Source organism: Pinus tabuliformis, chromosome 7 (assembly GCF_031772625.1).
Source record: "Pinus tabuliformis cultivar Carrire ecotype Pingquan chromosome 7, CPIR1, whole genome shotgun sequence".
Lineage (NCBI taxonomy): Eukaryota > Viridiplantae > Streptophyta > Pinopsida > Pinales > Pinaceae > Pinus > Pinus tabuliformis.
This window is the reverse complement of record NC_142293.1, coordinates 669,386,460-669,404,302: the sequence shown is the minus strand read 5'-3', so window position 1 is coordinate 669,404,302 and position 17,843 is coordinate 669,386,460.

Below are 17,843 nucleotides of genomic sequence, written 5' to 3'. Positions count from 1 at the left end.
CTAGACTGTCATTGATGAAGGTGATTCCACCTACATCATGTCGACTTCATGTTGGAAGGCTATTGGTTCTCCTACTTTGAACCAACCTCCGAACACTTTGGAAGATTTCGATGGGCATGCTTCATGACCCTTTGGTGTCTTACCTAACATTGCTATGACTCTGGAAGGAAAGACAATGCAAGTCAAGGTAGAAATTATTGACTCCAATCTCAATTATAATCTTTTACTCAGTCGGAGCTGGACCCATGCCATGCATTCCATAGCCTCCATTTTTTGCATGATTCATTTTCCCCATCAAGGTAAGATTGTCACTGTCGACCAGTTGTCTTTCTTTGCCTTGGATGGCAATGTTCCATACGTAAAGCACATTGGTGCTCCCTATGAGAGCGTGGGGGCAGGTCTTTTTAAACATTCTGCCTTAATGGGGATTTTTCTACTCCCACCTCCTCATGTTGCCTCTATCAACATGGTCTCGGTCAAATCTGATCCTTGGGTCATACCTTCACTAGATCTTGTTGACACCTGGGGCGAGGTTATGCTGCTTAGTCCTGCCGAAGTCAATTACGTGGAAATTGTCTTGGCTTCAAGTTCCGCATCCTTTGATTCTTCTATTTCGAAGACTTCTCTCGATATGTACTCTTAATCCCTATGGCTTGGTGCTTTGGAATCACTTGATCCCTTAGCTGAGACCTTCCTTGCTGATGAAGGCATCATGGAAGTCATGTTTCTCGAGGAAACACCTTAGACCAATACTCATCCTCATTCCTCATTCTTGCCTAGCCCGACAATCAAGTCTATGTGTCTTGAGCATTTTTCTTCTCAGTCGCCTATTGATGTATCGGTTTATCTTGACGTGGTAAAAATATTTCAACTAAGGGCACCTTTATCCCTTCATGGATTCAGGATTTTTCTCCATCTCCGAGTTTTTATCGATTGCCCATTATTTTAATGGGGTTTTCATCTGACTCGTAACCCTCCCTCACCAAGGGGGCATGGGGGCAAAGCCTTATATGAATTCTACTCTATTATTTGGCCGAGTCAATGCTTACTCACCATGGCAATGGTAAAACTCCAATGTCCATATGTGTTGATTGTTTACCTAAGCCCCGGCATGGACTACCTCAAGAATTACTATGCTTAGGTCATCTTGCATGGTTACTTGTGTACATTAGTGTGTCATTCATTTTTGTGCAGTGTGCTTTTGTGTGTTAGTTTTCAAACAACTTTCTTGTTTACTATGCTTTTCTTTCTTTGCATATGTTTGCAACTCCCCACATCGGTTTCACTGATGGTACTTGTCATAGTACCTGGAACCTATCATCTGCGGCATGGGCTATTTATGACCCTAACAGTGAGTTGATTGAACTTCAAGGTATCTGTCTAGGCTGCACAACTCACAACATTTTTGAATACAATGCGGTCATTGAACTATTGTCAGAAGCCATTGCTCTTCACATTAGGGAGTTGGTTGTCAACCTGGATTCACAGCTTGTCATCCTTCAACTCAACGGGCAATATTTCGTCAAAAACCCTCAAATATTGAGAATGTATCTTCGTATTTGTCTACTAGAAAGACATTTTGATTACATTACATATCATTATATTCCTAGATGCATGAATACATTGACCGATGCATTAGCTAATTATGTGTTGGATAGACATTTACGAAACACGTGAAAAGATAAAACAAACCATTTGTACCATAGTAGACAAGAAAATATATATATATATATATATATATATATATATATATATATATGTATGTATATATATATGTATATATATGTATATGTATGTATATGTATGTATATGTATATGTATATATATATATATGTATATATATATATATATATATATATATATATAGATATATATATATATATATATATATATATATATATATATATATATAGATGGTGATAATTTTTGATACATCAGAACCCAAAAAATAATACGTGTGTCCAAAATAACATCGGTAGCTCGCAGGCCTCAAAAATGTAAGTGTTGGACCTAGGAACTAATCAACATGGTGATCGTGGTAGCATGATACAACTCATGCAACATGAGTCAGCAATCAAAATATTCGATCTAAGACTCCCACCGTGTGTCTCTGGTACTGATGAGGAATGTCCCCTACCCGAGCATACTCCAGGATACCATGTGTCAACCCCTCAAGGTTCCTCGCAATCTCCTCCCCATTGTCACTCCCCTTTCGATAAGGAGTGACAACATAAATCAGGCAGGGGACTCACCTGGATATTAGGGATATCCCAAAAGGACACTTTGGTTGAACATTTGCATTAACAAGAGAAATGTTATAAGCACATATATACCAAAAACAATTAAAATATCTCAAAATTAAAAAGTTGATTTTTTACCTTCATCATTGAAATCCTCTCCATCTGGTAAGAGCATATCTGGATCTCCATGGAAGTTGGTGCCACTGTATGGCCAGTCCTCCATGATGATCTTTTGTCATCGTAGCCATGAAAAGAATGCAGGTATGTACGACATGTGGTGACCCCCAGTGATATTGGGCATAAAACGACTCCAGCGGGCCATCCATAGATCACGTGGCACAGGAGGATCTACCTTAGTCAACTAATACTAGAACAGTGGCACCCGTTCCAAGAAGAAGGTCATGAGCATAGATCTAAAGCAAAATTGCTTCAGATTCCCCGCCTTAGCTTTGGATAGCTCAAGATTTATGCTGGTCTTCATGGCCTCTGCCTAGTTGAAGATTGTAGGTGTTGTACAATCGATAGCATATAGGAACTTTGACTTGTTGGTCTCATGTTCCGCCTAGGATCTTGCCACTCTGTTAGTGGTCAATAGAAGCGCTCTCAGTGTCAGATCGTAAACACTAGAACTATCAATCTTCCCATTCTTGTATTTCTGGGCCTTAGGGCAATGTTCAGTAAGAAATGAAGATATGCTTGCCCCAATCGGTCGTGACCCATACAAGTTAACTGGTTCCCCTCTTCAGGACATTCCAGTGATGAAGTATATATTTGAAGTTTCCAACTCTAGCTCCTGGTCACGAATGACAAATATTTCCTGATTAATGTCCTAAAGACTAATCGAGTACCGAAGCAACTTGGGTTGGGCCCACATCCCTCACGTGAGAAAGAATTTGAGGAGCCCGCAAGCCCTCAAAGATTCCAAGCAATTTGGATCATTCATTTCCTATGTGTCCACATCCTCATGTTCCTGTTCTTTCTAGTCCACCATTTTTAGCGATTATTTCTTACAGAAGCCATTAATTTGAGTCAACAATCATGCTTAGCCCATAAATTTTGTGTTTTAATGGTGATTTTTTGAGGAAATAAGATTTTTCCCTATTCATAGTGTCGATGCACCTGTTTTAAAAACAGTTGCATCGATGGTGTGATTGGCTTTGTTAATCATCCTCGGCTGGCACTATTCCATGCCTGGAAGTTGCGATGATCAAGGGTGAAAACGTTTTTGCAAAACCCCCTCAAAAAGCCCACCAAATGGTTAACAACAAGAATAAAGGACATGAAAATGGAGCTCAGGGCTTTGGCTCTTACCTGTAACTAGCGGCTGAAGGATTGACCTCCCGGATCTCCCGCAATCTACTCCAAAACAATTAGGGAAAAAGTGAGTAAACAACTTTTCACAGCAAGGTAAAATGGTAAATGGTAAAAATATATTTACTTTTCTCCTTTTTATTCATTTTTTCATGAAAATATAAGGTTTTTGTAAATATTTTAACCTATTTTTCCTCAAGAACTAGATAATACACTTTACCTTTTTGCACAGCGACAGGTGATGGACGTTCAACAATGATGAAAAGTCATGCTTTAGCTCTTTTCTCGACTCATTAAGCTCATATGAAAAGATTGCTGAGTGTTTTTCCCTTTTGACTCGTAAAAGAGAATAAAATGGGGGGTCTTCTTTCAAGCTCTTTTTTGACCCTTTAAAAGAAAAAAGATGGCTGAGCACTTATCATTTCAAACTCGATAATGGATGCGAAACGTCATGCACCTGGTATAAGTTTACCCCTTTTTCAGGCTGGGAGGCACTATTTATGAAAAAGGTACTCCTTGACTGAAATGGTCAAGCTCTTCTCTCAAGTATCGTTTTCTACCTTTTCATACTCGAGAGACACAAATGTAAGAAAAGGGACCATGTGGAGTTTTCTTTTACGTGTATTTTTCAAACTATCTAAACATGAAAAAGATACCAAGTTACATCTTTATCAGACTCGTTAAAATATCAAATGACATTGGATTCATCACCATGACAAACATGATTTTCTCCTTCCTAGAGCTCGTTAAACTTACTAGGTCGGATTCGTCTGAAGGATGAACTTACAGTGCAAGCATATGCTATCCCCTTCAAGCTTGCAATTAAAAAATAATTTGGGTACATGCCAGAAATGGTGGGGGAAAATTTTGAAATCTATCAGTTGTGTCGGTAGCTCACTCTTGAACATGACACTTTCTACTTCATGTCCGGTTGGGATATCCTCCTTTGAATCATTGAACATTCTAGGGTTGGGCCGTTCATTTTTTCCTTCCATTTTATCTTTGCCACGTCATCATGACCACCAATCCTATGGATCCAAAAGCTGCCAAACTTCTAGTTGTTTCGCCGATATGTTCATGAGTTCTCCTTCTATAGTTACACTTAACTCTGATCCTCTGTATCGCCCAAAATCATTTTGTATCCTTTCATCTCATTTCGATGATGTGGGAAACATTATGTCCCTCCTACAACACTTTTGTTTCCCGTTGACTTCAACTCATTATTTGGGAAGTTGATTGAGAGACTCCCTTCCAATACCTTAGAGCTTGCATGCCCTAAGGGAAAGTTCTTCACACTCAACAACAAGTTCACATCATTGGCTTTCGATCAAGTGATTTCGCGGGTTTTTCACTTCAGTTCCTCTATTCACATTCTATGGTTTGTGCTGATAGTACCTTGAGGACCATTGTCATTATTGGTGGTTTCTCTCATGCTTGTTAATAGTTTAGATCATTGACTGAGAATCAAGCGACTTTCTAGGATGTTCGACATCAACACATCTATTAAGATGTTAGAATTTGTACTTTGATCAGGTCGTGTTGGAGTGCAAGACCCTAGGATCAGATCACAAAAGTCTAGGTTGGGAAGTGATGTGACATGGTTACGTTGATATACATGTCTCTTTCAGATGGATGGCTACGACCATACCATGAGTTATCATATGTGATCCTTCTCATTATCAAATGGTTGTGACCATACCATGGTTTCATTATCATCCTCTTTGATGGATGGTTGCGCCAATACCTGGATCTAGTTACATGATCATTCTCTAGATGGCTGCGTCCATGCCCCGATTCATGTATCATTTGACAAAGTTCTAAGTTATGTATATGTATCTGTACTTGCTTGCAGGTTTTCCAATGACAAACTATGGTTCCCCACACTGATTCATAAAGCATTTCATCCCTCACTCTAGTTCGGCCTTCACACTTTAGGGGGAATTTGTTACACAACATTTTTCATTGTCCCTATACTCCCTCTTCATGAGTAGATCAATTCCCTTTTGCACCATTTCCCCTAAAACTTCTATTTTTCCCAGTTTAAAAGATCGACGCTAATGGCCCTTGGCTTCCTTGCGCTAATGTGTAGAGATTAGCACTGTCCCTAGTGACGACTGAAGTGACTAAGCTATGTTCTAGTCATCCTGGTCCTGTTATGGAAAGGTTTTTAAATTAAGAGCTGAAGCATCCAACTCTAGAAGCTTCATAACAGAAGTCTAGTAAATGGTTTGGCCGGATGGGGTCGAGGATTTCAGTTTGGTCTCCTTTCCCCTATAATGATGGAACTACCTCAGAGGATAAGAACTTCTCCCATGAGAAGAGGATCCATCTCCCATCCATTCATCTTATATAAACCTCCCTTCTTCCCAAGCACAAGCTAGTGTTAATGTTTTTTTCTATATAATACTACCTAAGCACCCACAGGAGATTTGAACCGATGACCTATTGCAAGGAGTGCCTTAACAGTACACCCAATCACCGACAATCCAAAACCCCATGGGCAAGCTAGTGTTAATGTTGGTGTGCTAGTGCCATTTTGGTTTGGAGTAAACAACAAGTTATTCATAGTTGTAGCTATCTAGTTGTGTGAGGGAGAAGTGTGATTTTGGTTTGGAGTGAAACTTAAAGGGAAGAGCCTTAAAACTATTGTTGATTGAGGCCATCATGGAATGCTAGTAGAAGTGTGTGGGAACCTGGTCTTGTTAGAGGAGAATAGCAACGTCAAGACAATGGTTGTAATCTCTTCTTGATTCAATATATATGCAACTATCGATTGATTTCCTATATGATCTATCGTCTTACATATTCATGGCTTAATGTTTCTTGACTTGTTAATAGGTTGAATTACAATTTGCCTATTATCATGGTTGTTGTTTGTTGTTGTTTACTTGTTTCAGGTGCTTCAAGAAGGAAGCGAGAGATAGCTAGAGTGAGCAAGCAAGGACATCATCAAACGGGGTAAGCATACTAAGAGGTAGGCCCTCTTAATTGGTTCTAACCTAAGGAAATATTCCATAGAATGTATCAATTGTGGCTAGACCCACTATCAGGCTAGAGGAATTTGTTTGTGTCCACACTTATAATTTTACTTCACCACAGTATGCTCAATAAGAAGGTGTAGACTTTGAAGAAACTTTTGCACCTGTTGCCAGACTTAAAGCCATAAGAATGTTTCTTGCTCTTTCTAGTTTTCGAAAATTCAAATTATATCAAATGGATGTAAAATCGGCTTTTCTTAATGGAGATTTAGAAGAGGAAGTTTATATTGAGCAACTAGAAGGATTCATTATAGAAAATGATGCAAAACTTGTATGCAAGCTCAAAAAGGCTCTTTATGGACTGAAACAAGCTCCAAGGGCTTGGTATTATCACCTTGACAAATATCTATAACAACAAGGGTTCACAAAAGGTTCTGCAAATAGCAACATATACACAAATATTGAAAATGATAAATTGCTAATTATTGTTGTTTATGTTGATGATATCATATTTGGTAGCAATGAAGAATCTATGAGTTAGAATTTTGCCTCGGTTATGCAGCAAGAATTTTAAATGTCGTTACTTGGTGAACTTACTTATTTTCTTGGTCTACATGTACGACAAACAAAATATGGTATTTTTCTTTCACAAACTAAATATGTCAAGAATATTATTAAGAAGTATGGAATGGAAGTTTCTAAACGAGTATGTACTCCAATGGTAACAGGATGCAGTCTCAGTTCTAACGATGAATCACCTACAGTGAACCAACTAACATACAGATCTATGATTGGAATTATGCTTTATCTAACAGGTACCAGACCTGATATCATGCATGCAGTAGGAATTGTTGGAAGGTTCCAAGAAAATCCAAAGGAATCACGTCTTTAGGCAGTAAAAAGAATATTGAAATATCTTGAAGGAACTGAAGAATTTGGTCTATGGTATCCTAAAGATACCAATCTTACTCTTCATGCATATACAGATGAAGATTGGGTAGGAAATGTTGATGATCGAAAAAGCATTAGTGGAGGTGCATTCTATATGGGATCATGGTTAGTGTCTTGGTTCAAGAAGAAACAAAGTTTGATTTCCATATCTACAGCCGAAGTAGAATATGTGGCTGCTACATCTTGCTTCACACAACTAATTTGGATGATGCCAACATTGCAAGACATTCAAATCACATGTACTCCACCCATCTCCATTCTATGTGATAATACAAGTGCCATCAGTATTTCAAAAAATCCATTCATGAACTCCAAGACCAAGCACATACCCATTAAGTACCATTTTATACGAGAACAAGTCCTTGAACAAAAGGCTAAATTGGAGTATGTTCCCTCCAAAGAACAAGTTTTTGATATACTCAGAAAACTGCTTCCCAAAGAAATATTTCAATATCTCAAACAAAAGCTACGAGTAGTTTTTGCTTCATCCTACTATTAAATCTTGAGAGGAAGGTTCATATACATAGTTTCATGAAGGATAGTTGAGTATATATGCGAGTTTCTGTGGCTGTAGGAGCATATATGTTTTTCTAATAGAAAAATAGTGGGTCATATTCTAATATGGGTGTTGAGGCTGATATTGATGATTACAGTTTGCTGATCTGCATTGTTCATTGATTTTTATCTAACTGATGAAGATGCCTTGATGAATAGTTTGTTGACAATGCATAGGTAACACAGGTTCGAGGGAGCATTAGCCTTCACAAAATTTCAGCATTGTTGGCATTATGGTTACTGACTTCTGCTATGGTTCAGATATTTATATCAATTGTTGCATAAGTCATGTATAGATCTAGGGTTTTATATGTCTCCTTCTATCATAGTCTATTTTTTGAGTCCTATTGGACATATGATGTAATTTTTATCCCCACTATGCATGGGATGGATGATGTAATAATTGTTGTACTCCAGTCATGTATAAATAATTTGTATATCCCCCCTTGGTTGGGTGGATGAGTCAAATTTGGTGTATCCCCACTTGGTTGGGCATTGATGTATGTTGAGTCATTGGTCTTAAGGAGGTCATACTCACTTAGTTGAGTTATAGAGTCATGTTATTCTTTTGAAACATATCTTGGTCTACCCCTTTCCCTTGATGTCAAAGGGGGAGAGTATTTTGGTGTTGTTTGATATCTCTAACAGTTTCTACAGCTTGTAGTAATAAACACCAATATGGTTGTCATCAAGTCTGGGGGAGATTGTTGGCATTATGATACAGGTGTTTTAGTTGATGGAAGCTCACTCTCAGGTCCACTCAGATATGATAGAAGGAAACTCACAGTGTAACAGGTCAATTCAAAGGTAATAGGGGATTGGTACAGAAGAACAGGAAGTTGGAACAAAGGTCTACTAAACAGAATCAAGAAGTTGAAGGAAAAGGATGTTTTAAGATAGTTTAAGCTATATACGTAGGTTCAACTTTTAAAAATAGTATATACACGTAGGTTCACATAACAGAAAGAGTGTATACATATGCACACGCTTTCACAAGAGGAAAATCATGTATGGGTTGGAAAATCAAGGAAATTCAAGAGTAAAGGATCCCAAGGGTCAATACCATGGTATTAGCCCACAATATCGAGCGAAGTAACGACTATTTGATCCCATCCAAGAATACCACAAGTCCTAAGTGTGGTTTTGGTCCGAGGTATTGAGGAAGGCCAAAAATATATAAGGAGGAGAAGATCAAAGGGCCAAGTGTGCAAGTGAAAGGATTTCTCAAGAATACTTCTATCTGAAGTATATTTGATGTTGCAGGGGCTATGATTATGATATAATCTGAAATACTTTGTGCACCTTGAATTCAATTTTGGATCAAGATCATGAGACCTGAAATGAATTATCATTGAATGATCTAATATTGGTTGGGCTAAATCTAATTGCTTACACATGCTTTATTCTTTAAATGTCATGATCTGGGTATGTCTAAAGTCTGGAATAACAATGAAGTTGTGAGTTAATATTTGCAGATTTATACGCTGGTTCGCCTTGGTAAACGCGAGTACACACACATGTTCATCTCTTCCAAGTAGTGTATGCAAAAGCAAACCCTATTGTTCAAAAATGACTAATCTATATGATCACTACTACTGTTTTACTGTTGTCTGTAAATGAAGTCTTCTTAGATCTGAATGTAAAATTGAATGCATAAGGAGTTTGTGTCTCATTGATTGATTGATTAAGTGAGAAGGGTTATCTTTGATGCTAACTATCTAGATCTCTGCAAATTTATAGTAGATGTTCAGAATATTATTGGCTGGTAAAGATCTGATTCAAAAGTTGTTATGATTCAGTAGTTTTGAAGGTATACGTAGGTTTTTTTAAAGGAAGTAGCGTATACACGGAATTTGAGTTCAATAAAGTAGTGTATGCGTTCCGATGTATGATTTTTGAGGTTGTAGTTGGTTCTAAATGATGATGTAAGTTTTTGGGTTCAACACAGTGTTCTAGCGACAATGATCTGATTGTTTAGATTAACTGATTGTTGGTTGATGCAGTTTAATTTTCAAAGTTTCTTATGGGTCCAATATGAAAATTTGATGAAACGAGGCATTCATATTGTATTGTTGTGTACCAGGAGAATTCAGTCTGAATATTAATGAAACATGTTCCCTGGAGGAAAAGAGAAGGTCGTAGCCTTCCATAGGTCAGCGCCTGCGTATTAGTAAACACATCAGCTAGTGCAAGAGCTAGGGGATTGTAGATCCCTTCCAGTAGAAGGTGGAAAACAAGAGAAGGATGTAGCCTTCTGCAGGGGGGTGTCTGCGTACTGGTATGAGTTTGCACCAGTATAATATTATAAACAAATTTTCTTTAGGTTAAAAGAAGACAGAGACAACAAGAGTATGTGGTTTTTCTCCCACATTGGGGTTCCACCTTAAATCTTGGTATTCGTGTGTGTTATTTATGTGTGATAGTTTATTATGTTATTACTACACATAGTTACTGTATAATAAGATAATGATGCACTGATTAAAGATCAACACATGATAAATTGACTAAAACCTAAGTTCTCTAGGTATACGCTGGTTTCCTTAATCACAGTTGTGTACAAAGACAAGTTCACTTCACTGAAGTAGCATATATAAATTTGTTTGGGAATTGAAAATATTGATTCAGCCCCTTTATCATTATTATTTCCACACATTATCATTCCCATATAGCTTGATTATCTTTCTTTTCTGATTTTTAATTTCATTATAACAAAATGAAAATATTATTTTTCTATTTTGGTGTCATTTGCGACATGCCATTTGTGATAGTTTCTTGTTTTGCTAACTAATTTTCTCATTTAGCTCTTAAGAGGTTCTTTTAAGTCTTATTTATTTATACTTTTTAGCTTCTATATTTTATTTGTTGGATCCTGCATATACAATGCAATAGACTTTTGAGCAGATGTTGGAAACTCTTGTGAGATGGAGTGTAATTTTTTATCCATTGGAAAAATCATTATATTTGATATTTTAAGTTTGAAATTAGAATATGCATTAGATTCCCCTTATAAAAGGCACAAAAATAAGGTGCCTCAGAAAAATATTTTTTGTCATATATTTACTTATTATGGTCCTCATATGGTTCTTTTAGGCATCCTTCACAAAGTTTCACAAAGGCCTAATTCAACACTAAGCTTCTTTAGGAACTAACATAGATATACTAACATCATTCCTTTCACATCCAACATCAATGTATTCTGATCCTTTCCACTACCATATTCAAATGAAGACATAATGCAAAGAACTTAGCTCTATTGTTTGTAGATTGTCCAGTGGAACGTTTTAAAATGATAATAGCCCCTAATCCACACATACCTGTGGTTCCTTGATAGGCCCCATCAAAGAATTCTTAAGCCTTCTCATGATCAATGTTTGGATATTTGCACCTTTTTTAGCCATGGCCTTCAATTTCATTCAAATAAAATTTTGGCTTTATGTGCTACTTGTGTAGGAGTCATCAATCCATTGAAAGATATTTTTTTTCCTTGAAAGCCAAGCTTTCCCATAATACAAAGCATGGAAAGGAATTATAGGATATTTATGATTTATTGATTAGAACATAGGTGTGATATATTCTTTATGTTGTGCCAAATTATTTGATGTCAAAATAATTTAGAAAGATATAAGAAGAAAATATCTTCATGACTAGATATAAAAGAAAAGGTGTTGTATGCATTTGCAAGATTCCTAGCTGGTTTAACTTAGCTAAGAAAAAGTGTTTGCCCTCATGTTCCTCTTAGCTAAAAAAGGTTCCAATTTATTTGAATGCAAATGATTGGAAAGTTCGTAATTTAGGGTCCTATGCACATATGTTGTCTTGGAAAAGTGATTCTAAATCACCAAAACTAAGAAATCTACGTTGAATGTCAATCTGCTAAGTCAACAATGGAAATAGTAGAATGTTCTTCATAGTCAAAACAATGCCTTATTATTTCTTAATGGATCTTTTAATCCTTTATATCCAAAATAATGGCTTATTGTTTGTCAATGGATCTTCTCAGAAAGGATAAGATTCTTATTTTCATCTTCCCTTGTCTAAAGAACCTATTTGCAAGGTTCCTCTCTAGTTTAACTTAACTAAGGCAAAGTGTTTGTCCTCTTGTTCCTCTCAACTGCAAAAGGTCCCACTTTATGTGAAAGAAAATGACTAGAAAGTTTGTAATTTAGGGTCCTAAGCACATATGTTTCCTTGTAAAAGCGATTTTGAATCACTAAAACTAAGAAAACCACTGTCAATGTCAATCTATTGATATTAGTATAGTCATCGATAAATGCTTCATACCCGATTATAGGGCGATCCCCATTTGCAATATGATCCCCTCTATAATTTCTCTACAACTATCCTACCCACATTACATCAATTAGGGTCTACCCTCTCAACATTGCAAGAATGAAAGCCAAATTTCATCTGTTGTAATTTGTATCCTGGTCTACCTAGTAAGTATCTTACCAAAGAACCCTAGTAGCTAGCTTTTAATGGGAGTGAATTCTATAAAAGCAACCTAGGGCATTATGGGTTATGAAAGAATCCATCCTACAAGTCAGTCCCGTAACAACCCCTTACATGTTGAGCTCAAACAAGCCAACAAGCCCTCCCTTACTAACTCCATAGATCAAGATGTATTCTATTAATAGAACCCCTAAATCGACCATTCATTACAAATTCCTTTAATAGTGTCTGGGAAGTGGGAATCTAATATCTAATAGACTTTCAACAACAACCAACCAACCAGGTAGATGAGGTTAGACCATTACACAATAAACTCTACAAGAATTGGACAAGATTTATGAGAATATGAGGGAGATGAAGAAGGATATAACGTGCTAGCAACTTACCTACTTTGTAGATTTTCCATATTACCAATATTCTTTTTTAATTTGAAGGAGAGATGACCTCCGAGCTTGACAATCTATAAAAAACCCATCCTAACACTTTACATCTCCAAAATTATTGCCAATAATAATATTTCAATCAGAGGAAGGGCTCGATTCCATGGGCATTAAGCATTGGATGGAAATACTATTTAGAGCAGGAGGAAATACTCTTGCCTTTCCTAGCTTTGGACTTACCTTTCCTACTACAAAAATAAAGGAGTTGTTAGCCCTAATATTTAAGTCGTCATCCATGCACTGAAGGAAAATTGGAAAGAAGACCAGTCTCTATCCAGACACAAAAGCCAGTCTCTACCCAAGTAAAGAAATTCTTCTATCTTCATACAAGAACGACTATTCATTTGATAAGGAAATAATCTTTTTCCTTCCTTCTACGTAATTCTATTTATATACTTTTTTAAGGTAATGTTCTTTATCTACAGTTCAAAAGAAACCTCTCCTCTATACATATCGATCCTCTATATGTCAGTCCATTTAAGATAACATTTTTTCTTCATGACTTGTATGTATTGAGCTAAGGATCAACATGTATAGGGGAGAGGTGGAAATAATTGAATGTTCTTTATATTCAAAATAGGTGGAAATAGTTGAATGTTCTTCATATTTAAAACAATTCCTTCTTGTTTCTCAATGGATCTTTTCAATCTTAAATGTCCAAAACAATGGCTTATTGTTTGTCAATGGATCTTTTCACAAAAAATAAGATTGCTATTTTCATCTGCCCTTGTTTAGAGATCTCCTATTGGTAGAAAATGATTCATCGTCCCACTTTATATTCAAAGATGCCATAACTCCTCACATCATTCTTTAAAGGGCGCTAGCTCAATGGAAGAGCACCTATCTTATAAGCAGGAGGTTAGTGGTTAAATTCCACTATGCCCTAACATGAATTAATGAATGTTATTGCAATTTATTTTTAATGAAATAGTTTTTATATTGATTTATTTCAATGGTGAGATATTTTTCTCGATTCATTGTTTTATATTGTCTCAAAAGTGATATTATATTGTCTTTAAATATAAATTTTTATTTGTCTCTAGAGAGACAATAACTACGATTATAGAGACTTAAAGACGATATTTCTTTATTTCCAACTATTATCTTTGGAAAGACAAAAATGAAATTGTCTCCTAAAAAACAATAATACTTATGTTATATATTGTTTTTAAAACGACAATTTATTAAAACAGAACAATATTTAAAACAATCCGCAGATTTTGTTTTGTTTCAAGTGAAAATAATTCACCTAAAATTTGTGTCTTTAAACATTAATTCAATGAGTTTCCGTTGCGAAGATAAATCAAATGAGTACCAGCTTTTGCTTTCTCCTCCGGCTATTACTTACTGATACCATGTCTACGAAACGATAGCTCTCATGTTTCTGCAGATGGAAATGCTTTCCAGATTAAACCGTACAAGCGTGCAAAGGCAGGTGATATAAAGTAGACATTTCAGCCGAAGGAAAGCGATAGAAAGTTAATATATCAACGGAAGAAAACGATAGAAATTTAATATAAGACACAAGTGACAAGTTCAAAGCCGATTATTTTGTTGGAAAAATTATGAATTTAGTAATGTTATAAGTGCAAATTAGATGAATTTTAACATTGGAAATTAAAAATGTGCAACCTATACTATCCGTTTTTTAAATGAAGAAAAAATAATAATTATAAAAGCAACATATAAAAAATGAAAACTCTTCAAACTTATGCTTAATTTAGTAACTATGTTTCATTAAAAAATATTTATCATAGTAAAGTATCCAATCACATATATACATTATCAATCAATATATGAAACCATTTCATGGCAAGATATCTAACACATGTATACATTATTAGTCATAATATGAAATCACTCCAAAGTAAATGTGTCTAACACATGGGCGTACATAATCATGAAACATATTCCTAACAGGCCATCAACAAAAACCACACCTTAACATGAGATTTATACAAATCACAATGGTATATCTTTCTAGTAGGGAATTCAGATGCGTAGGCATGATATGAGGGTGAATCACATAACAATATGACATATCATATTAATCACTATGAATTTATTATTACAAACCCACAATTGTCATCAAAAGTATCCAACATCATCAACATCCATAGATTCACATATCAATGATCATGTTAGAAAATATGTATCTATGCAATATTAATAATACCGTTAAGAACTAGTCATTTTAATTCATCATTAGATGTTTCCATGTATACACACATTATTATGAATACTCAATATTAATTATGTCATTGAAAATAAAATTTTAGTGTTCATCACTAAATATATATCACACAAATATCAAGGCCATAATAATTAGATCACTTACTATCTAGCTAAGATAAAATATCAAAGAAGGGAGCATATAGAGGATGGGAATATTGAACCCTATCTCTAATAGTCACCATTTTTTAATCACAATAATGGATAATTGATTAATGATAAGTGTGATATGTTTTCCTTATTTATATGATGCATATATATACATCAATATGTGACCCTTGGTTACACCTTCCAAAAGGCTTCTTGGGATCCTCATGATTTTTTGCATTCTCTTAAGATAATTTACCTCTCTCAAGTGAATAATCCAAATTCGCTTAATCCCTAAGGATTACTTTTCCAACATTCCCTCGCTTATTTCAAAGGGGTGCATGTGGGATCAAGGAGCTAAACTAAACTGAATGGGTAAGAGAAGCTGAAGTCATCTACTAAATGGTGGTTTAAGGCTGACCATCAACTCTGAAACTTGACTTAAATATTTTCCGAAAACAATTATAAATCTAATTGGAAGTTAGCATCTTCTATAGAATGGAAGTGGTTTATAATGGTGATTTAAAGATAATCACAAACTATTGTCTAGTAGAAACAATAAGTCTTTTAATGAGTGGTGGTTTAAGGAATGCCAAAAACCAATTTGTGCTCATGGAACATGGTTTTTCCTTTGGCTATAATTCTAACACTTTTTATGGTTCTACACTCTATACGTTATCTTTGGTTCAGGTTGTGGCTTACGATTTCTCTTTTCAATTTGATCGATAAGACTTCAAAACTTTAAGCCTAACCATCAAGCACTCATAGGTGCAACACTGAACAAGTAGGTGAAGGAAATACAATTACTAAGGAAATGTAGTGTCCAATGTTCTGATACCACAATTAGACTCAAAATAATAGAGAATTAATTAGTGATAAGTGTGACATGCTTTTATTGTTCATATGATATACATAAATACATCAACTCATGACTGTTAGTTTCATCCTTGAAGAGGTTTCTTGAATTCCTCATGACTCTTCACATTCTCTTGAGACTTTTTATTTTTACCTCAAATAAGTAATCAAAATTCACATAACCCATAACGATTATGTTTCCAACGATCATAATTAATGGCACAATATCTAATTAGACTTAGAAGAAAATCATTCATAATAAGAAAATAATAATATAGATAAATTATTTTCTTAGCAACATACCATGGGTAAATATCCCTCCCTTTATAATTTTAAGTACACGCATCTTAGAAAGATAATTAGATCCAAAATCTCAATTATTCACGTATCATACACTATAGGGTTTTACAATTTTTCCCTCTCAAAAATTTCTTGACCTTAAAGAAAATGAAATTTGATTTGGTATAAATATGCATCTCTTTTGACAAAAAAAACTTAATATGTTCATTTTAGATAAAATATTATGTTAGTTTTTAGTAAAAATATGAAACTACGTCAAATATCAAAAAATGAATGCAAATAAATTTATGCACTTCAATGCAAAAGATTCTTTAAAAACATTGCTATTATATTAATAATTATTTAAGTACTAAATGAATTACTTCTAAATATAATATATATAAATACTATAAACAATAAATATGGTGATAGCTAATCGAGTTGTTCTTAAAGAACTTTAATATAAGCTTTAATTTGAATAATGTGAAATGTATTATGAAATATATGTTTTAATGTTTCATTTAATTAATATAATTATGATAATAAACTAAATTTAATATATAATGATAAGCTAACAATATCTTTATTATTTGAATAAATATCTTTATTATTTGAATAAAGTGACTGAATATAATTATTATTTAAATAACTTGGGAATTACTCATGTAAAACCATATACATGATGAAATCCCGTACATTAAGAATGAAGAAAGAAAATTGGGAACAGCTCAGCTAGCCTATCCCAATTAGGGAAGAAGTCCAGTTAGTCGGATAAACACTAGAAATTTGGATTAGTTTGAAACCCATAGGATAAACTCTAGACATGGGAATTAGTTTGGAACATACGACATAGCCTAACAATATTTCGGCAGATTTAGTCATATCATGCCATGATAATTGTGTTATTATTGTTTAATGCAAGGAAAAGGATACATGGGACAAACACCAACTACAAATATCATCACTGCCGACTGAGAGACTCAGAGAAAGGGACAGAAATCGACACATCAAAACGTGAATATAGACCTTCCATACACAACTTCGCATACAAAACTTATGGACCCATCTCCCCACACAAAAATAATGAGAGAAATGGGTGGCGTTTCGGATTTCAGTACAGGATTTTAAAATGAATCGCAGAATGGTTAGCAGGTTGAGGAGAGTAATAGTCTGCTGCAATCACATGCATCATTGATACGATTATAGGTTATACCTGACCTATTATAGTAACCCAACCTGGTCCTCCAACCGCCTTCATTAAAATGATATGGCATACATCACCCTAAACATTTCTATAACATACACGTCTCGAAATAAAATTGGAGCATTTCTTATTAATCCTTTTGTTGGTGAAACTTTACCAGATTACTCTTGATAGAACTTCGATATTAACGATTGATTGAAGTCCAGGTGGGATGGAATGGAAGCAGTGATTAAGTCGGCGAGTGGTATGTGGACTGATCGAT